The sequence below is a fragment of the Mesoplodon densirostris genome, chromosome 10 (genome assembly GCF_025265405.1).
Source record: "Mesoplodon densirostris isolate mMesDen1 chromosome 10, mMesDen1 primary haplotype, whole genome shotgun sequence".
Classification (NCBI taxonomy): Eukaryota; Metazoa; Chordata; class Mammalia; order Artiodactyla; family Ziphiidae; genus Mesoplodon; species Mesoplodon densirostris.
The window spans coordinates 89,484,465-89,508,598 of record NC_082670.1 but is presented as its reverse complement, the minus strand read 5'-3'; the positions used below and the strand labels follow the sequence as shown (position 1 = coordinate 89,508,598).

General features: G+C 39.7%; 1 protein-coding gene across 8 annotated transcripts in view; it reads right to left on the bottom strand.

Annotated features, from left to right (window-relative positions):
- Positions 1–24,134, bottom strand: part of MITF (melanocyte inducing transcription factor) — a 226,576-nt gene that overhangs the window by 104,322 nt on the left and 98,120 nt on the right. The gene's annotated exons all lie outside the window — the stretch shown is intronic.

Below are 24,134 nucleotides of genomic sequence, written 5' to 3'. Positions count from 1 at the left end.
CAAGAATCCTGAAGTGGGGAGTTAGAAGGAAGATTCTTTGTGGCTGGAGGACAGAGAGTAAGGGAAATCATGGCATCCGTGAGACTAAAGCAGCGGCTAGGACCAGACCATCAGGATCTGGGAGACCAGAGAAGAGTCACTGATTTTGTTCCAAGATGAACAGGAAACCATTGAGAGGGTATAAGCAGGGAAGTGATGGGCTCACATCTGAGCTTTTAGAAAGGTCCCTCTGGCTGCTATATCAAGAACCACCTAGAGAAGGAGCAAGATTGGCTACTGCAATAGTCCTAGTAGGAGGTGATGATACTTTATGGGGGAGGGGAGAAGGGACAAGAGTGGAGAGAAGTGGATTAAAGTGGGTAGATTACTGGTAAAGCTAAAGACCAATAAATAGAAGGAATGGGGGTGGGGTGGGGAAGCCAGGTCCCTGATGCAAATGACTGCATTCATTAACAATAGTTATTGAGGAGTTTCTACACACTTGGCATTGTGCTGGGTACTAGGGTTAACAGATGACTAAGATGCTACACTATTCCCCTTACTAAACTACTCCATACCTCACTTCTCCTGCCTCTAGCACAGTTTGGCATAAAAATCAACAACACAGGTTCTGGACTTCCCTGGCAGCGCAGTGGTTAAGAATCTGCCTGCCAATGCAGGGGACACGGGTTCAAGCCCTGGTCCGGGAAGATCCCACATGTCCCAGAGCAACTAAGCCCGTGCACCACAACTACTGAGCCTGTGCTCTAGAACCTGTGAGCCACAACTACCGAAGCCTATGCGCCTAGAGCCCATACTCCACTACAAGAGAAGCCAATTGCAATGAGAAGCCTGTGCACCGGAACGGAGAGTAGCCCCCGCTCACCACAACTACAGAAAGCCTGCACGCAGCAACGAAGACCCAATGCAGCCATAAATTAATTAATTAATTAATTTTTTAAAAAAGAGAAGAACACAGGTTCTGGTGTCAACTTAACCAGGTTCAAATCCCAGCACTTACTCATTCTGTGACCTTGTGCAAATTTACTAAACTTTCCATGCCCCAGTTTCTTCACTTGAGAAAGGGGAAATGATCAATGGCTATCCTGTAGGTTATTGTTAAAACTGAAGTAAACAATATATGTAACGTGTATGGCACAGTCTGACACATAGTAAGCTCTCAAATAAAAAATAGCTCTTAGGGCCTCCCTGGTGGTGCAGTGGTTGAGAGTCCGCCTGCCGATGCAGGGGATATGGGTTCGTGCCCCGGTCCGGGAGGATCCCATATGCCGCGGAGCGGCTGGGCCCGTGAGCCATGGCTGCTGAGCCTGCGCGTCCGGAGCCTGTGCTCCGCAGCAGGAGAGGCCACAACGGTGAGAGGCCCGCATACTGCAAAAAAAAATAATAATAATAACTCTTACAATTATGATTGTAGTTGGAACTGTCTATTCTGGATGCACACTGACCAATCTACAGAACCAATGGAAATGCAACAGAGTAAAACAAAAACATAAAGAAACTGGAAGATCAAAGAAAACAGAGAGGGTGGGAAATTACCATATCAGGACCTTAAAGGGATGATTTTTCTAAAAGACCAAGCTGGACTCTCTCCCACCTTGGACACTATTTGAAGCTGCATTAAGTTACAATGCACCGGGGGAAGTTTTACAACTGAAACCCTGATTTATTACATGCTTACACACAGGGAAAACCTGTGCTCTCCGTGGGCTCTCAAACGTTGATCACAAAACCAATGGAATCAATTCCAGCCGTTCCAGCAGGGACAGAATGTGGTAGCAAATGCTCCCCTGGCGTGTCCCGCCAATGACATAGCCTGATATTTTGTCCTGGACAATCTACCACCCCAAGGAGGCTAACCATTGACCATTTACATAAGTGTCCAAGTAAAATTACCTTTAAGGGGCACGTGTTCAACTTATTCATGGTACTTCAGAAATACCTATGTTATGCTAATGTTCTTGGGGGATCTCCCTGAACACAGCAATGAAATACCCACTGGCAAATGGAATAAAGCTTGACCTACACATCTGACACCATCTACAAAATTCATAAAACGTTACATAGATTTCCACGATACTGCCCCTCAAGTAGTCATGCAATTATTCAACAAATGTCTTCTGAGGGGTAGGAACCATGTCTGTTTGGTTTACTATTGTATCCCTAGAACCTAGTAAAATAAATAGTCCGTGGTTCAGGAATAAAGACGCAGACGTAGAGAATGGACTTGAGGACACAGGGAGGGGGAAGGGTAAGCTGGGACGAAGTGAGAGAGTGGCATGGACATATATACACTACCAAATGTAAAATAGCTAGCTAGTGGGAAGCAACTCATAGCACAGGGAGATCAGCTCGGTGCTTTGTGACCACCTAGAGGGGTGGGATAGGGAGGTTGGGAGGGAGACGCAAGATGGAAGAGATATGGGAACATATGTATATGTATAGCTGATTCACTTTGTTATAAAGCAGAAACTAACACACCATTGTAAAACAATTATACTCCAATAAAGATGTTAAAAAAATAGTCCATGGTTGATGTTCATATGTTTAAAATGGATTAATCTATAATGTATAAGCAACTCTCTTGTTCACATTTGTACTATTCAGATATGTATCCTAAGTGCATATACGTATACAAATGCACATGTATAAACACACACATATATACATAAATGCATATATACACCGAAACCCTAAATTTAAACACAAACTAAGAATTGGTAGCAGAGGAGAAAGAACGATACTATTCTTTAATACAAAACGCTGAATGCAGAATAAAAATATTACCTGTACTCCAATACAATTAAAATCTTAATTACTACTCCTTGCCCCAAATTCCAGCAAATCAACTAGAGTCATCAGAATTCTTACTGCCTTTTTTCAAAGACAACCTTAACTAAAATGGAACTTAAAACTATCAAACATCCAAGTGACAGCCAACTTTTTCTTTTCTTTTTGGCTAAATTTGGTCCACAATCTTTTTTGAAGGAAAAATTCAATCACTATGTTGAACATGTTAGGGAAGAGATAAGAGGTTTTACTTGTTATCCTGTCCAAAACTCAGCTGAAGAAAAGTAGAACCACTGTTTTATCACAGTCAGAATTCTTCTTGATTTATTTGGGTATCAAATGTTTTATTGCCCCCAAAGCACATCATTTTCTTATATCTTTCCTTCTGATAGTTATTGCTCTTTTCAATAAACTACTTCTACTCACCACCCTCACAATAGTTAACATTTGAGGACTTAATACATGCCAAGGACTATACTGACCCATGAGTTCATACAATTTAGGAAGCACCTACCCATCACGTTTTATTGTGATCCCAGCCAATGGTTCCCAAACCTGTATTCCTATCAGAAGCACCTGGGGACATTTCTCCCCACTCCATCTCCTTAAAATCAACTCAGGAGCATTTAAAAATACAAATGTCAAGAATCTTTCCCCAAACAAATGATTGAGACTCTCCAAAGGCATGGTTTTGAATTCCATATTTTAAAAAAAATTCTCATAAAGGGCAATGTGAAGTAAGGCTTGGGAACCACTATTATATAACATATTATAATATACATAATTATATATAATATATTCTATGTAAATTATCTCTCCAAGAGTGACAGAAAAACACCCAAGAATGGAAGTTCCCTTTATTTGTTGAATAAAGAAGTCTTTACTTGAATAGTTCGATATATTAAAGTGTTCACTTGGAGTTTCAATGGATATGCTTTGAATGTTGAGTGAAAGCCTTGATTCATGAGTATCATGAAAGTGATTACAAAACTCACAAACTACTCTCCAGAGTAACAAACACATCCCCTCTTTTCCCCACATGCCATCGTGTTCATGCTCTGGAAAAAGATGCCACCGAAAGGCCCTTCTACTCAAACATTTATTGATGCACCCAGCATTTGAGAGACATCTCTCAAGTGCTGTGGGGAAGATAAACAGGAAGATGCAAGAGGCTCTGCTTCTCTGGGACTCACCTCAGAGAAATCCCAAACTCACGTACACAGGCCCATGGTAAGAGTGAGGAGGAAGGACAGAATGGCTGCTCCAGGGGCTCCTTCCCAGGGGGGCTCCTTCTCACCTTTCAGATGAGGTCTCACAGGTTTTCTGTTTCTTCCCTAGGGAGGGCTTCCCCTGCCCCCTATCCCACCTAAAGCAGGAACACCCACTTCTGCTATTTACTCTCCCAGTAAATGTTTTTTCTTTCTTTTATAGCACTTACTCCAACTTCTAATCATTTTATTTGTTTGTCTTTCATCCTTGAGGGCAGGGTTCTTTCTTTGTATTTATTTCATTCTCAGTGCCTGGGATAAAGTAAGTGCTCAATAAACTTTTGCTAGATGGATGGATGGGTGGGTGGATGGATGGATGGATAAATGGATGGATGAGTGACAAAATGAAAAAGATCAGGTAATGAAGGAGCTCTGAAATATAATTTGATGATGGCATTTAATTAATTAGGAAGTCAATAGGTATAAGTGGGACTCACAATTGTATACTTTTCGTTTGGAAGCTTTTAGTTGCTGAACACAACTCACTTTTATGGATAAAGTATTAGGATACAAAGTTACAAGGAACTGGCAGCCCAGCAGTTCTAATCTGAACCCCTCACAGCATGACTGAGGGAAATTTTTAATGACTACTTACCTGCAGAAGTAAGTGTTCAGTACCACTCAATAACGTTTACCTCTTTCATCTTGTTTCTTCCTTTTTTTTTTTTTTTCTACTACCAGGAACAGATCTCCCTGTAACAATGATGGTACAGCATCTTCTGAAAGACGGATCATTGTACCTGGCTCACAAAGAAGCCCTTTAAGGTTGAAAAGGAAAATGCAGACAAGACCAAGATGACCCCAGGTAAACTTAATCTAGGCTCATGTCAACATTAAGAAATGTTAGATGCTTATACAAATATCCAGGAGAAAAAAATAATGTTTTTTTTAAAACTGTTTAGAAAACTCTGTCCTGAGAATACAGATATAATCTACAAAGAGACATCTCAAATGCTGTCAAAGTAAAATTTTAAGCAATTAATGAAGGGAGAAATAGAAGGGAGAAATAGCTTGGTCTTTCATAAATAATCAGTACGAGGGCTTCCCTGGTGGTTGAGAGTCCGCCTGCCGATGCAGGGGACACGGGTTCATGCCCCGGCCCGGGAGGATCCCACATGCCACGGAGCGGCTGGGCCCGTGAGCCATGGCCGCTGAGCCTGCGCGTCCGGAGCCTGTGCTCCGCAACGGGAGAGGCCACAACAGTGAGAGGCACGCGTACCACCGGCCAAAAAAAAATCAATACGAGAGATTAGTTCCTTCCCTTGAGCTCTCTGATATTATCTGTTAGAGTTCACTTCAAAAGAAATACTTGCTCTGCATTAAAGGCAATTCAGGAGCTGTCTCTTTGTTCTCTATAAATGGCAGCGGGGTATTTGCAATAAGCAGACCACAATCTACAAAATAAGCCAAGTTTGTGAGACAACACAAACTTGAGGAGGGAACCACTGATTTGAGATTATGCCACTTTGATGGCATTTCCTCAAATGAGAAATTTAGTAAAAATGCAATTAATTTCCTTATCTAGGTAAATAAATAGGAAAAGATAAGGCTGTTGCCATGGTGGGGGGGCACAAAGTTACTCACACTATGACTTTATAAGAAGTGAAATCTTCGCCTTCAGGACTTTTAACTTATTTAAAAAGAAAAATGTGGACTTGTCTTTTCCTGTAGTAACTCTTTTTTTAAAGTAATTAAAGCTTGAAGAGCAAATAAGCACATAGGGTGTGTCTGCCATCCTCCTAACAGTGTTGAGGACATAAGCAGGAGAGTGCAACCCCATCGTCATCAACAAAGACATCAGTTTCGTTCTTCTTCCGAGCAAGAGTCAAGATATTAAAGTATTTTAAAGCAACACAATATTCAGCTATTAGAAGTGGCCTCCACAGACCACCTTAGCTGAGGTCCTGGCTACAAGGCAGGTGAATCCATCCTTCCTCAGCTTCCCTCTCTGAGACACCAAGGCATCAGCAGCTCAAAGAACCACCTAATCCTTTATGGTCCAAGGGGGAACTGGAAAAGGGATGAAAATAAAGAAGAAGGGTACTCTGTCAGTTAGACTTTCTATTCCATTCATGTAAATCCCATATTTGTATCCCCAAAACTGAGCTGAAGGTAGAGACAGACTGTTTCTCATGGGAAATCACAATGCTATGGTGGAAGGTGGTACGAAAGTGTGTCAGGTGTGAAAGCTCTCATTTGTACAACATGTGGTAAGAATCCAGGGCAGTGACTTTGGCCTGTGAGCACAAAACCTCTGAGAGGTCCACTATTTCATAAATAAGTAAACAACTGATAAGTCTCTCTTACAGACGTAAACTTAGCACCGTTTTTCAACTGGAGACAGCATAGTGTGGTGGTGTACTGTAGACACACACATACCCCACGCACTGTGTTCAACTCGTAGCTTTACCTTGAGCAACTCATTTCATTTCTGACTCTCAAGATCTGCATCTGTAAAATGGAGATATTTATGTTACCTATTTAACAGGTTATGTGATTAAATGAGGTTAGGTATGAAAAGTACCTAGCACAGTACCTGCAAAAAAACAGCACTCAATCAATGTTATGCAAGGAAAAAGGACACTTTCAGTACCCTGTAGGGCATGAAAAGTCAGCCCTTAGAATCAAAGAACTTCAAGTTGTAGGACAAATAAAAGTTATTATTAGGAGACAAAAATGAAAATGCTTTTGAAACATGGTATTTGAAGAGGTTATGCAGTATGAAAATAAATGTAAGCTCAGGAAGGGTCTAGAGATACTTGTGAATAACATATTCATTCATAGTGAAGAACTAAAAACTAAGATGCTGATGGCGATTGAAACTTCTCCTGAGAGTGGACAACTACCAATGTTTTTTCAATGATTGTCTTAGCTACAGACAAAATTGCTAGCCCAGGGAACCTTCAGCTCTGACTCGATGTGTCAGTTATGTTTTTAATTTGTATTTTTACTATATAAACATACTCAGAAGTCAAGCAGGAAATAATGTATTTAAATAAGCAAAAGTATAACAAATCAAACCTCTCTGTGTTCATAAGATCACCATAGGTTAAATTTATGTCAATAATCAAGTTTCCCAAACTTCTAAAGCATCTCAATACTCACTCTTATATTAATGACATCCTGTTTCAGTTATGCTGAGCAAATAGGATTTGAAATGAAAAAAATAATATTTGCACAGAAATCCTTCCGGTCTGTTGATTAAATCTAATCAATCATCATAAATTGGATACACATTAGCATTCTGAATCTAATTTACACGCTAGGGAGTCCTATAATCAAAGCGTGTATATATATGTTGATAGTAAAATGTTAAAATAACCAATATTTTAAATTAATAGCCTCTGTAATTTCAAGTAATACTGCTATGCAGTGACATAAAAATGAAATCTTTGCTTGAAAAAATTAAGCTATATGTCCTTAAAAAAAAATAGTGCCTAACAAAACTACCTAATTCTTGCTTTGACATTTACCAAGTATTTATTACCTGCCAGCTATTACAGATGAAGCTGGTGATGGAGCTGCAGAGAATCACCACCACACCCATTCAAGCTTATTAAGCTCCTCATATCAAACAACGCTGGCTCATTTTTAAAAGATATGGACAAAATCATGAGTAAAAGATAGAAAAATATTTATTAAAACTCATTCATTCAACAAATATTTATTGAGCACCTACTACTTCCCAGGCACTACTCAACATGCTTGAAGTACATCAATAATATATCATAGACCTTAGACTCTGAAGACAGAAATGTTTTGGAGCAACTCAGAATGCTCAAATCATTTACTAATTTAAACAGACAATTTGGAAGTTGCATGAATTTGCCATCTTTAAGCGCCATCCACAATGATATTCCCATTAAAACGGACATCTGCTTTCTAATACTGGATTAAGGATCAATGTGTTTTCATTTCCAAGTGTGCCAGGCAGGGAATTTGAAAATCTGAAAATCTGAAAATCTGAAAAAATAAGATTGTGTCTCTGCCTCTTTAAAAAAAAAAAAAAAAAAAGAGGGGGGAAGAGAAAAGACAGAGAATTCATCATATCATCACACTGATAACTGTACCTTTATTTTATCTCTCTTTATTTAAATAAAGAAACAGGGACAAGGAGTGAGGTAACTTGCCTAGAGTTAAGATGTTGATGAGCTGCAGATCTGGGGTTTGAAACTCCAGGGCCCACACGCCTCTCGCTAGGGTTCTCTGTGCCAAGTTTTTGTGAGCCACTCAACAATCACAGAAGCAAACTAATTCTAAAATTAGAACCTTGCAATGGAGCCGCCCCTTTAGTGGTCTGTTCCCCACACCCCACACTAGAGTCTGAATTCCATGAAGGCATAAACCATGCCTGTTTAGTTCACCTCTTCATTCTTTAACCAGGCACAATTCCAGACCCAGAGAAAGAACCCAGTAACTATTTGTCAATGGGTTAAATGATTAATGAATTGACCATGGTGCTTTTTCTGGTCACTTCTGACTGTAATCTACCTTTACAAAAAAACAAAAACAGGAATGAAGCAGGCTTCCCTGAATATTTATACCAAGCATGAGTTAAATTAATGGCATTCACTAGAAATGTAAAGAAATGCACAACGTTTGTTCCCAAATAACTTAATCTAGTTGAAAAAAAAGAGAGAAAATGTGAAGTATCAGCACAATTTCTACTTTTTAATGGGAGAAGTAAGGAAGTACTCAGAAAAGAAAGAATTACTCAAAAAGGCTTTCGATGGGAAACAAGGCCTTTGGAGATTGGGGTAGCATGACAAACTTCCTTTGGCAAAGATGGTAAATCGTGAGCAAAGTTTCTCAAAGTGTGGGATACAGGATGGTCTCAAATGGAGACATACAGACTCCACATTCAATGACCATGGAATTACACAGTGAGAAAGGTCCTTTCCAATTTCTTTCACCCCAGGAAAAGTGTCTTTTTGATGCTCATGTGTCTTCAATCTCGAAACACTTGCCTTTTGTAACAAAAACAGCCCAGATCTCATACTCAGGCCCTTCTAGACCACACAGCTAGTCCGGATCTAACAGTTTTCTTCCAATTTCATTATATTTATTTTACACGTACATCCATCTGTCGTTGCCATTTATTACAGCATTTCCTTTAAATATATATTTTTTATTTATTTAAGCCTCCATATGGAATATGGGGGCAAAGGTCATGAAGTTAGTATGAGCACAGCTCAAATCTGGGAACCCTGATTGAGAGAAATGAAGAATGTGTCAGAATCCTTCAGGGGAAACAAGATTAAACACAGCCCAGAAATAGTGGCTAGTCTATTGCAGTGAGAAGCGAACAGCTACAAAGAATTCCAGTCTGATAAAGAAAATCATCCAGGGCTCTGAAATCATAGTACGTGGGCCTAGCCCTAATCACTTCCTAACTGTGGAAAGTGAACATGACTGACAGATATGATTCCATACAGGAAAACTAGGGGCCAGGCCAGTAGGACCGAGAATATCACAATGGAAGTGACGCCACGATTGTTGATAGTGCCTGTAAACAAGACCTCCGTCCAGAAAAAAAAAAAAAAGGCAAGGCTGTTAGAACAAAATGTTAGGCATGCTGTATTTCAATATATAATGACCTCTCCTCTCACACTGTGAAGGTCACTTCTGCCTGTGTTATCTCCTGGGGCACAAATATAGCTTATAGTCCAGTTTTGTTTTGGTTTGCCTTTTTTCTAATTTCATAATAAAGTACCAGAGGAGATTCCCAGTAGAGTTGTTGGGGTTTTTTTTTCCTAGCTGTATAATATTTTTATACACTAGATGGAGCCAACTTTATAATGCTTTGGGATTCACATACAGGTTTGTGCTGGACATGAAAAAAACCCATACAAAAAGTTATGGGAGAGCCATGTACCATCTATATATATTTTAATTTAAAATTTGAAGATCAAAGTTTTAATTTTAAAGATCAAAAGGTCCCATCATTTTACCACTCTGCATATGTTCCATAACTCCTTAAGCCCAAATTAATATCAAACTATCAATAATGCTGTAAAAACGTTTGAAATATGATCATCTTATAGTTCACTGGCACTTTTAACTTTGGTTTAACATGTGTTTATTATAGTTTTTTAAACTGACAATATCAAAAAATATTTCTTTTCCTTTGCTTTGGGAGAAATGGAAGCAATTTATAAATGCAATAAGCATGATTCTCTCATCAGACCCATAAAGTAAAGACTACCTCTAGGGTAGGTGGGATCAGAGCAAAGAGAGTGGCAGATATAGAGAGAATATAGAAAACAGTCACCAGCATGGAGTGAAACTGCCAAGGCACTTGCAAGAGGAAATGGCTGATCTCCAGGACCAGGGAAGGCCCACTGCCCAAAGACAAGAATATACCTCTAACCTGGAGCCAGGATGGGGCAGCAGGGAAGTAAGAGGAAGGTTACACTGATGATTCTCTCCTGTCAGTCATGGTAACTCAATGCCTTTTCATTGAATCCTAATCCTTTAAAATCGTGGTTCTCAAACGGCACAGTTTTGTCCTCAAGGGACATGTAACAATGTCTGGAGCCACTTTTGGTTGTTACAGATGGGGAGACAGGTGCTACTGGCATCTAGAGGCAGAGACCAGGGTGCTGTTAAACACCTTACAAGGGCTAGCATGCCCCTCACAATAAAGACTATCCAGCCCCAAATGTTTAATAGTGCTGCGCGTGAGAAACTCTATTTTAAAGTAAGCAGCTCTCCCATACAGGGGACAGAGTAGTTCTAACTCACTGTAAGTGTTAAATAAATAAGCAAAAACTTCAGTGTGTCTATCAGACAGCTTTTAAAGTCGGTGGGACACAGCACACTGACATACTTGAGTTACATATGCCACAGTATTTTGTCAACGTGTAAAAATTGTGTTGAGTGATTAAAGCCACAGCACAGAGGGTAAGGATTAAGGAGGAATAGATCAATAAATTGAAGATTATGGACACAATGGATTAAGTACACAACAGTGAAAATGAATAAACTACAGCTATATGCCTCTACCTTTTTCAAATCAAAAACAATGTTGAAAAAGGCAAGTCACATAGAATACTGCCATATGGCTCCATTGTTTATAGTTCAAAGTCTAGTTTAGACATGCAGTCATAGATAGCAACACTGAACCATAATGAAAAGCAAGGGAGTGATTAGCGTAAAATTCAGGGTGGTGGTGAACTCAGTTGGGGGTAGGATAGAGAGGAGGATGTAATCAAAGGTGAGGCTTCTAGAGTATTTTATATCTCAGGATGAATAGAGGGGACATGGTTATTCATCTTATTGTTCTTTACTTAACTGATAGGTTTCAGGTGCTCTTCTATGTGTATATTTCACATTTTTTATGAAGGATTAAAAAGGAGTGTAAGGAAAGTGAAGATATAGAGATAATAGTCCGCTCATTAAGGCTAATTTTGACCTATCTGGCTAAGGTACCATCAGGTCAGAGGTATCTCTCACTCTCCTTTGCCCTTAACCCTCCACTGTCTGGTCACTTATCATATGTTACCTGTCAACACCACACTGCATCTCCTCTGCCCTCACAGTTATTCTGCCATGATCCAGCTCTGGCCTGGACGGCTAAGTTGCGCTCCCCACTCCCTGCAGTACATCCTACACCTACTACTAGATAACTCTTCCTAAAGCATGGCTTTGCTGCTTCCATGCTACTACTTTATTTTTTTTTTTTCCTGTTTTTATTGGAGTATAGTTGATTTACAATGCTGTGTTAGTTTCTGCTGTACAGCAACATGAATCAGTTATACAAATACATATATCCAATTTTTTAGATTCTTTTCCCCTATAGGTCATTGCAGAGTATTAAGAGTTCCCTGTGCTATACAGCAGGTCCATATTAGTTATCTATTTTATATATAGTAGTGTGTATATGTCAATCCCAAATCTCCCAATTTATCCCTTCCCCCACTTTTCCCCCTGGTAACCATAAGTTTGTTTTCTACATCTGTGACTCTATTTCTGTTTTGTAAATAAGTTCATTTGTACCTTTTTTTAGATTCCACATATAAGTGATACCATATGATATTCGTCTTTGTCTGACTTACTTCACTTAGTATGATGATCTCTAGGTTCATCCATGTTGCTGCAAATGGCAATATTTCATTTTCCATGCTACTATTTTAATAAAATTAAAATTAAAATTAAAATATGGTTTATCAACATAGAATGAATGAATTTCAAATGTCTTATTTAGACTGGCAATCAAGGCCAACTTATCTTTCTAGTCTTAACGATTATAACTAGTGCAAACATTACAAACAACATACAGTAGTCCCCCACCTCTTATCCACGGGATACTTTCCAAGACCCCTAATGGATGAGTAGTACTGAACTCTATATATATTATGCTTTTTCCTATGCATACATATCTAGGATAAAGTTCAATTTATAAATTACGCACAGTAAGAGAATATCTGAATCACCCGCATCACTATTCTTGCACTCTGGGGCCATCAGTAAGTAAAATAAGGGCTACTTGAACACGACAGTCAATCTGATAACCTAGATGGCTACTAAGTTACTAACAGACTGGATATGCTGGACAAAGGGATGATTCACATCTGGGGCAGGACGGCACAGGACAGCATGAGATTTCATCACACTACACAGAATGGTGTGCAACTGAAAACTTCTGAATTGTTTATTTCTGGAATTTTCCAGTTAATATTTTTGGATGGTGGTGGACTATGGATAACTAAATCTGTGGATAACAGGGAACTACTGCACTCATTCTCTAACCCCAGCTGCATGCTCTTGATTAATTGTTCCTCTTGCCTGGAATACCCATCATGCACTCACCATCCCTTTCTACCAAGATTCTACACATTCTTCAGTAAAATGAAACAGAGATGCATTACTAAATGTTGGCGAGGAGGAATGGTGCCACTGGAACACTCAGATGCTGCTGCTGTGGGTGTAAATTGGTACAGAGACTTTGGAAACGGTTTGTAGTATTCACCAAAGCTGGACATATGCATACTTTATAACCCAATAATTCCACTCCTTGGCACACAGCAAACAGAAATGTATATGCATGTTCACCAAAAAGCATATAGCAATAATGTTCATAACAGCACCACTCATAACAGTGCAAAACTGTAGGCAAATCAAATGCCCATCAACAGCAGAAGAGATAGTGATATAGTCATATAACAGAATATTCCATGGGAATAAACTATTGCCACATATGACAACAGGGATGAATCTCACATACATAATGTTGGGCAAAGGAATCCAAACATGGCAGTACAGGCTGTATTGTTCCATTTGTATAAAGTTAAATAACACCCAGACAGCATTAATCTATGTTAGAAGTCAGGATGGTGATTATACCTGGGGAAGGGTTGACTAGCAGAAGGTGCAAGGATGCTAGTAATGGTCTCTCTCATAGACTGGATTACTCCATGAAAATTCATCAGGCAGTACACATAAGATGTGTATACTTTTCTGTAGGAATGTTATACTTTCATTAAAAGTTTACTAAAAAACATTTTAAGAATCGACCCATTCTTCAAGATTATATTAATACCTTGACAAACCTTCCTCACTTTAACAAAAATCATCCATGATCCCAGCTAGATGCCTTTTTCTCCTCTGTCTAAATTTCCATAATACAAATGTAATGTTCCCTTTTATTTTTTTGTGCATGTTTACCAAAGTTGACTGTTATGCCACTGAGCATATAGACCAGTACTTTCTTTTCTGATTTCCTATAAAGCACTGACTTCTAGTAGCTAATCAAAAGATACTTATGAGATTTTAATGACATGCATTGCCCCTTTCAAAGCAAGTCCACATTTCTCTCTCAGTGTGTTAGGTACACGCTGTCATTCTTTTTTAAAAAAATTGTTCTTAATTTACATAACATTAAAATTCACCTTTTTGCTGTACAGTTCTAGAGGTTTTGAAATGCATAAGTTCATGTAACCACCACCACAATCAAGATACAGAACAGTTCCATCGTTTCAAACACTCCTTAGGCTGCCCCTGGGGAGTCAAAACATCACCCAACCCCATCCCCCAGAAACTACCTATTTTTCTATTCCTATAGTTTTGTCTTTTCCAGAATGTCATATAAATGGGATCATTTAATACAGAGACTTTTGAGTCTGGCTCCTTTCCCTTAGTAAGTATATTTGAGATCAATCCATGTTGCAGCAGGTATCGGTACCTATTTGCAAATTAATATTCCATTGTATATACGAACCATGGCTTATTTGTCCTTTCACCAGTGGAAGGACATCTGGGGTGTCTCCAGTTCTTGATGACAGTGATTAAAGCTGCTATACTTTTTAAAGACTTTTTTTTAAAATAGTATTTGCAAACGACTTACTAAAGGTCATACATTTACCAGTGATGAAAAGAAACGGTATACACTCGTAAAAAACTCTGGGAAAATAGGAGTCAACAGTTTTTCCCCTTATGTCAATGAACCCAGCTCACAATATATTTTCTGTAAAGAGATTTCAAACTCCCTTTTCTATATTTAGTGCACAGTAATGAGCCAGAGTTCATAACTATCCAACTAAAGCACTTTTCTAGAGGCTGCTTCTTGCCAATGTGACCCTATGGCCGCACTACTATAAATAACATGTATGCCTTGATCTGTGTACAGCTATTCATCAGTGCTACGTAAATAAGTGATTATGCCCTGCCGGCCTCTGCCTTTCATCTGACCTACTGGACTTACCTGCGATGCACAGAGGGGACAGTAAGTGACAGGCCTGGCACTCAGGGGCTCCAAGACATGCAAGGAAAAGGGCTACTTCAACGATTATGCAGAAGGGTGGCTACAGCTGCTCTTTTTTTCTGTTGATTTAAACACAAAAAGCATATGTCCAAATCCTCGGGGGCAGAGTGGCCATATCACAAAATTTCCATTAGCTGGCATTTCAGGGTATCCATCTATGAAGCCCGAGCCGCTACACGGCCAGGGTTGAGGCCACAGGGAAAGGAAATGTCCAAGAACAACTTTTCAGGGACGTCTCTGAGCTGCACCTGCCACCATGGCTAGAGAAAACACGATGGTTTTAAGCTTTGAAAACTCAAAGTGGCATGATAAATCTTTTTGTAAAATCTCCATGATAGTAACTAGAAAAATCATGAGACTCTCATCCTCCAGCCTCTTTCAAAAGTTCTTACTACTAATAGTAGCAGCTAATTATGGGAGGTATGCTACGCACTCCTGTGCTAAGCATTTTACATACCATACCTTGATTTATTCCTCAATAACAACCCACTAACTTAAACACTATTATGATGTCCCTTTTACCAATGAGAAGAGTGAGGCTCTGAGAGACTGCATCACTTGCTGAAGAGTTTGCAGAGAAGGAATTCAATCCAAGGCACAGTCTGGTTCTAGAGCCTGTGTTCTTAACCCACAGGCTATACCCATGGCTCTACTTATAGAGATATTTATGTATTCATTATTTACTCAAAAAATATATTATTATAGCCATCTAAGGAAATAAATTGGAATGAGATATGCTCCCCGCCTCTAGGTGCTCATTACTTGGAGGAGGGCAGAGACTCCTATAAATAAGAATACCTGAACCTTTTTGGTCAAATACTTTTCTGAGACTCATATGAAAACTATGGACTGCCTCCAGAAAAAATTCACACAGGCACAGACACACAAAGCTGACTGCTTGCAGCCACAGCCTAGGAATCCCTGGAATACCTGACTAGCTGACTATTAGCTGCAAAGGGTTTCGATTAAGAGAGGAGCAAAGTATTGTGAGAATTCAAAGGAGAAAGCTCAGGGTATGGAAGTCCTGAAGACAGAGAATGCATTAGGCAAAGAAGGACGGAAGGGGGCCTTCGATGAAGAGGTGCATGTTTCAGAAAGCTGGTGGGAGGACAAAGGTCTAAAGAGGAAAGAGGAGGGAAGCAGGGAATTAGGTAGCAGATCACTAAAATATTCCAGACAAGAGTTTCCTATTTCTAGGAAGGATGTGGTGAGAATGAGGTAGGAGTCCAGGCTCTGGGGTCACAAAGAACTGGGTTCACATCTTGTACTACATATATGTGCAATGGAATACTACTTATCCATAAAAAGATATGAAATCTTGCCATTTTCAACCACATGGATGGATATTATGGATATTATACTAAGTCAAATAAGTCAAACAGAGAAAGACAAATACCATATGATTTCACTCATATGTGAAATTTTTTTAACATGAACAAACCAAATCAAACAAAAACAAACATATAGATACAGAGACCAGAGCAGTGTTTACCAGAGGGGAAGGAGGTGGTGGAAGGCAAAATAGGTAAAGGGGGTCAACAGTATGGTGACAGATAGAAACTAAACTTTTGGTGGTGAGCACACTGCAGTGTATACAGAAACCGAAATATAATATTGTACATATGAAACTTACATGCTATAAACCAATTAAAAAAACATATAAACACAGGCAGACCTCAGAGATATTGTGGGTTTGGTTCCAGACCATCACATGAATTTTTTGGTTTCCCACTGCATATCAAAGTTATGTTTACACTATACTGTAGTCTATTAAGTGCGCAACAGTACTATGTCTAAAAAAAAAATACATCTTAATTTTAAAATTTTTTATTGCTAAAAAATGCTAGCCATCATCTGAATCTTCAGTAAGTTGTAATCTTTTTGCAATAGTAACATCAAAGATCACTGATCACAGACCACCATAACAAATACAAAAATAATGAAAAAGTTCAAATATTACAAGAAGTACCAAATGCGACATATAGACACAAAGTGAGCAAATGCTATTGGAAAAATGGTGCTGATAGACGTGCTCGATGCAGGTTTGCCACAAACCTTCAATTTGTGAAAAAGGCAGTATCTGCAAAATGCAATAAATCGAAGCACAATCAAACAAGATGTGCCTATTAATTCCCCTGCAATGAGAAAGAACGAAAGAGGGAGGGAAGGAAGGAGGGAAGGAGGAAGAGCGAGACAGGAAGGAAGGAAGGAAGCAAGGGAGGAAGGAAGGAAGGAAGGAAGGAAAGAACTGAGTTCAAATCCAAGTTCTTCCCCCCCTCATTAGCTATACAGCCAGGGGAAAATTAAACCCCTCTAAGCCTGTTTCCTTGTCTGTAAAATGGGGACAAGAAGAGCCCCAACTTCACAGGCTGTTGTAAGACAATCCATGGAATAATGCATGATACCCACTTGACACACTGAATATGTGTGAGCATTGAATACAGTGTAGCCATTATTGTTAACAACTTCATCATTATCGCCATCATTTTCACCCTGGCCTGATGCTAACATGGCTTCCCCAAAAGAACTCCTCCAAAACTGCACCAGAAAAGAACTCGCTAATTCATGTTTGGGCCAACCTGCTGCATTCTTAGACCCATGAGGCACCGTAGAAGGATCCTTGTCCAAATAAAGCCCCAGTGCAAAAAGCCACCATTAAAATACTCTCCTTGTAAACTCCTTGTACACTCACATGCAATTATTTATTCTCGTTAATCACATAAATACGTTAGAAGCACACTCTAGAGTAGGGGGAAAACAAATTATGACAATCGTTGGGATATTGGGGGAGGGTATTTTTTAATATCATCAGTGTCTGCTCTTCTCTTATGTGAGAACAGAGATTATCAAGAGCTAGACAGACATTACATGTTATTGTCAATACTATCATGTCCATAACAAGAGTCTAAAGACATAAATTCTTGCAAAGCCTTTCTGCACCCAGTTCACCTATGTCACCATTCACGGCATTACTATGTAGAAAAGGAAAATGGTACAAAATATTATACCCAATTCTTCTTAATCACTGTGTTTTCAGTAATATTTTATTTTAGATTCTTCACGCAGTCTAGGAGCTAACATAAAAGTAACACACTGGAACCCATCCATGAATGCTCGAGGAAATGTGCACAGAGTATTTTGTTTTGATTCCTCAGCCATGGTAATAGACAGAATATTCATGAAACCCTTGTACTTAAAAATGTTCCATGGCCAGCCAATATTTGCCAGAATGATACTGCCATATAGTCAGCAATGGAAAAATAAAGTAATGAGAAAACACAATCATTGTCATCTTTCCCAGAAAGATGGCCAGGATATCTGCCTCCCTGTGCCGTAGAGGCTGACACCAGCTATGAAAATCACAACGTTCCCCACACTTGAAAGCACATACGCACAGGAAAGGAAAACAAAGGTGTTCCAATGATCTTCCCCCCGAACCCAGCAGACTGTTAGAAATTCACCAGGCTTCCTTTCACCTTTAAATTTGTTCTCCTGCAAAAGCACAGTTAGTAAATGAGTTCATGCCATTGAAAACGCAAAAAAGTAGTAGAAAATCTAACTGTCCTAGAATAATAAAGTAGAAGAATTTGTTCGTGAGTTGGGGACAGAAGGGAGGAATCGAGGCTGACAAGAGGATAATGTTGCTAGCACGTGATTAAACTTGAATGTGAGGGCGAGAGCTGATAGGCTGTGAAGCACATGGAATGTAATCATAGCACTTAGAATTTACCCATGTCTTACCAGAACAAAACAAAGATTTATGTTAGGAAATATTCCCACATGGCTTTCAGAAAACCTGATCCATTCTCAAGAAACTGAACCAAAGGAGTCTTTGAGGCATACATAAACTAGAGAAGGATAAGTTACAAATCAGACCTTTCTCTCCATCTGAAATGTGTCATATGTGAAAGAAACTTCTATCAACATTAAGGATCATCAATTACTAATGCCACAAACACAGTCCATTGAGTGGAATTTAATTCTTTTCATACCTCTGTTTCTATACCAGCTAGTTATCCTTCTCTACAAGCGACACACTCCAGGAGTTAAGAACACAACCCCTGGACTCAAACTTCCTGCATCTGCCACTAACTCTAATTTCTCCATCTGTAAATGAGGATCATAAATAAATGAGTTAAGGTAAGTAAGACATGCATGTTCTGCCTGGCCTTGACACCATTTTAATCTTTCTCATCTTCTCTAGTCCTAGTATATCTTTCTTGGGCAGAAAACAGGCAGAATGCATATCTTTGCAGAGTGATTCCAACATTGCTTTATGAAAGAAATGAAAATGTATGCCTGCTTTGATTTTATTCACTCTTTAACAAATATTCATTAAGTTTCTACTCTGAGCCCACAGGTACCCTGCTAGAAGTTGGGACATACCAATGAACAGCAACAGATACAGCAACCAAGGCACAGTCCAGGCCCCTTTCCTCCATCATATATTCCTCAGTGGTGCTTTGTAGATGCAGCTGGCTGAGCATAAAGAATGTGGAGTCACCATTAAGGAAAAATTCCTAGTACATGTGCTTCAGAGCTGGCCATGTTTATTGTCTTTAATCTGTGAACTAGTGACATACACCTAGCTAAGACCCTGCTTTTGAGATCCTTCATATGCTTCTACAACACCTTATGTGTCCATCTGTTAATTGCATATATATTTATTCAACACTTACCAAGAGCCAAAGGCCAGACTTGACCCTGGGTAGAGACTAGTGAGAAAGGCATGGTCCTTCTCCAATGTAGAATCTTGCATTTTAATGAGATTTTTTTTTAATTGAAGTGTAGTTGATTTACAATACTGGTATTAGTTTCAGGTGTTGTACAGCATAGCAATTCATTTTTTTGAAGATTATATTCCATTATAGGCTATTATAAGATATTGGGTATAATTCCTGTGCTATACAGTAAATCCTTGTTGCTTATCTATTTTATGTATAGTAGCTTGTGTCTGCGAATCCCATATAGAATCTTGCATTTTAGAGGTGAGTGCACAGACGTGGTCCATCTATTGCAAACGCAACTGACCCTAATTCATACCATTAGGAAGGACAGCACTGAATTAAAAACGATGCCTGATGCCAAATGCAAGTATGTCCCCTCCTCAGGGGTTTTACTCTTCCTGCTGTCCTCCTGGCCTCTAACGCTCTTCCCCAGACGGTTGCATGGCTTACTCTTCAGTCAGTTAATTCATTCACATCTCTGTTTAAAAGGAACCTCAAGGGCTTCCCTGGTAGCGCAGTGGTTGAGAGTCCGCCTGCCGATGCAGGGGATACAGGTTCGTGCCCCGGTCCGGGAGGATCCCACATGCCACAGAGCGGCTGGGCCTGTGAGCCATGGCCGCTGAGCCTGCGCGTCCGGAGCCTGTGCTCCACAACAGCAAAGGCCACAACAGTGAGAAGCCCACGTACCGCAAAAAAAAAAAAAAAGGAACCTCAGAAGCGAGGTCTAACCTCTGAGCCTCAAATGAAATAGGAACTCCTCCTGGCTTTATTCCTCTTCATAGAACTTTCCACTCCTACCAGGACGCTAACTCCAATAGGGCACGTATCTTTGCCCATTTTATTCACTGCTCTATCCCCAGCACAGGGACAGCACTTGGCACAAGAGTAGGTGCTCAATAAATATGTGTTGGGTGAATAAGCACAGTGTTCTTTTGACCTACCCTTAGGCACACCCATGTCACTCCTGCTGAGGAAGCTTACAACCCTGAGACTACAAAGAGGGACAATGACAAAAATCCAATTCATGAAACGTGAATGCTATGGAAAGAGCTGAGTGGCTGGGAAGCATGCGGAAGGTGACTGCGGCAGTAGGAAAATATGCCAAAGTGTGGTTTATGCTAAACAGCAGATGAGTTAGGGTGGTGTACCAGTGTGGCATTAAGTAACAAGAGTCACATATCGAGAAATGGAGGGACACAGGGCACATGACATTCAGCCTCAATGTCATGCAGACACAGGTGGTGGGAGGGTGTGGTGAACTAGATACAAACCCATCCAAGGGCGAATGTTGGCCCATATTTGTTGAGTCTTCAGATTTTAAAAAAGAATATGTAAATCCTGAAGAGAATATAGAAATTAATGATGCCACATTTTGATCAATTCAGAGTTGTTTTCAACACTACTCAGGCTACACTAACATCTAACAGCACCATTCAGAACAGAAGGTCCCAGACCAGCAGCAACTATTGTCTTCTCTGACCCTGTCCCCAGGAGTCACAGCAGTGCCACATGCAGGGCACTGAACGATGTCTTCTTGGGGGTCTTTGCAATTGGCATATAAACTCTAAGAAAGTTCATGGTTTCCTAATCTTCCCTCCTAGAACTGAATGAACAAATATTCCGACTTAACTTTTCAGTTCTTCTTTTTTTAATTTTATATTGGAGTACAGTTGATTAACAATGCTGTGTTAGTTTCAGGTGTACAGCAAAGTGATTCAGTTGCACATATACCTGTACCTATTCTTTTTCAAATTCTTTTCCCATTTAGGTTATTACAGGATATTGAGCAGAGTTCCCTGTGCTGTACAGTGGGTCCTTGTTGGTTATCTATTTTAAATATAGCAGTGTGTACATGTCAATCCCAGACTCCCAATCTATCCCTCCCCCCACGACCCTTCTCCCCAGGTAACCATAAGTTCGTTCTCTAAGTCTGTGAGTGTGTTTCTGTTTTGCAATCTAAAAAAAATGATACAAATGAACTTACTTACAAAACAGAAACTTTTCAGTTCTTAATGAGAGATCATGGGATGCCAGCCAATCTTAGGTACAAGACAATGTTTTCTCAGAGTCTCTACGAAGAATTACCAAAACAAAACCCCAGCAAAAAACTGCAGAGCTCTGGATGGTACTAGAATCAAGCAGACTCTAAAATAGGTCAGAGAAAGAGCTGTAATTGTTTTAAATTCTTACCAGGCAAAAAATAAAAATAAAATGATCTGAGGGGGAAAAAAATCACTCTCCTATTTTTCTTTATGTATACCTTGTTTGTTCCCCCCAAAAAACTTAAAACAGCTTATGTAAAAGCACACAACACCCCAAGATGAAACAACAGAAAACTAACATGCGCAGATGAAGAAAACAGGATGAAAGACAATTCAAGAAAAAAAGAATTAAATGACCCTAGGGATAAGATTAGTTCACAAAAGGCAAATAAGAGTCTGCACGTTTTCTAAAGAGGAGTCACAAACTGCTTTCTAAGCCACGGGGCACAGAGTCCAAGGTCTACAAGGGCCAAGCAGTTAAAGTAAGGAGGTAAAACCAAGGGAAGAGTGCATGCTTTGTTTTAAGGAAAACGGCATTACTTTATTGGATCCCACGGTTGCCATGGAGACATGTGATCCCAGCATTGCCAGATCTGATTTTTCAATAGATGCTGGAAATTCAAACACACTTGTGCGAAATCTTCTCATTTTCCAATGTTGGCAAACTAGTTTTCTTTTGGTTTAAAAAAAAAAAAAAGTATGGGTTAAAGAAAACATGCCTGTGGCCATAAAGAGGAAGAAGACATGATCAGTTACATGACTAACTATATCCATAAAATAAAAACCCAAAGCTGAGTAGAAGTACAGTCATTTGTGGTATCAAAACCAGAGAGACACTTTTCCCAAGGATCTTCATAAAGAAGACACTGGAATATCCACAAGATAGGCACCCCATACAATCAGGATTCATGGGGCTCTATCTCATGAAGACCTTCCAAGGAGACGGAGAGCATAATACTAAGTGTAATGTAATAAAACTAACTGCTGGGGTTGGGGGGAAATGGGGTGGGGGGTAGGGGCAAATTGTCAGGTTTAGAGATTTCTGCTGGTCTGGATTATTTCAGGTATAGATTTTACAGTAGATTTCCCTTAACTATTTTTTAACCAGTGAGCACTTTTGATAAATATAAAATCCTCACGCCTTTCTTTAATCAGAGTAAAAGCTACCTTGGAAAATGGTTTTTCAAATGACATTGCCTTCTTTCCTCATTGTTTTACTAGAGTATTCGGAATAACAGATGAACCTTTATCCTTCGGACTGTAATCCATAAATACTGTTTTTTCTCAGCAGCTTTTGAGAAGTACTGAGTAGAACCAGATGCAAGGTTAGATCCCCTGACGAGGATCTGGAGTGAGGTATTCTATGGGACCATTAAGTTCAAAGCCATTTGCTTTACTGGACAGTCCATCTAGCAGTAGGATTGAACTTTGTGGATGTTGAAGAACCTGCCAGTCACCAGCCAAGGAAGGATACAAAGGTAGGACCAAATGTCTCCATAAAAAAACAAAAAAAAATTCTGTATCTGTTGCAGGTCACCATCAAAAGGACAAGCAAGCTCTAGTCCACACGGTGACACACAGTGATGATCCCTGGAATCCCTGGGGTGCTGAAAGGGTGGCTGGGTTCCAAACTGGGCTCTTGACATACCTGGAACTAATGCAACTTTATTTCATCTGTCTCATGTAGAGTTAGTTCTAATGCTTGTTTGAAAATGCAAATCTGTCTAATCATGATTGACACATCAGGGGACAATTTGAGCATAACCCACATGAACTTGAGTTTCCTTATGTATGATTTGGTCCACAAGAAACACTAGGTGAACACAGAAAACCACACCCACCTGAGTCAGGCAGTAGAGAAACACACAAAACTTAGACACCGCAAACACCTGCCTGCTACCCTCAGTTTACCATGCGCACTACACACCGCAACCACCCACAGCTTTGCTACAACTTTCCACCCAGTTTAAGACCAGCTTCCTTCCACCACCTCACCATGGTTTACAAGCTGCCACCCTCCCCTCAGCCACCTCCCCAAGCAAACACTAGGCCTTTTCAAGGCAAAGCACCAAGTTTATGTGGTACTTGCATACTGCTTAACCATTTAGCAAGTGTAAAACTCTACTGCTTTTCTAAGGTTCCTAGCTTTCCTTTTTTTATGTTCTTAATGAAGTTTTTGAGTATTGTGCCCCAGCCCCGCTTTTCCTGTAGACTCTGTGCTATTTATTGCATGACTTTCCATCATCTAGTGATTGCTTTAGAAATGCATGTGTTGTGTTAGGGAAGAACGGTCAATACTGGGATACTAAATAAAATGTTATTTAAAAGAAAATGATTTCACTAGAATGTAAGTTCTCCTTGAAGCTACCATGCTGCTCCCCCAACTCCAGGGGATACCATTCACGTCATATAAGATGTGTACCATTTTCACTATAAATCAACTAACTCGGCATTTAACAAATTGTTATACGAAGCCTAATATGTGTCATGAAAGGACTACACTTCAAAGGAGGCATGTGTTCACTTTGCAAAAGTAAAGGAAAACAAA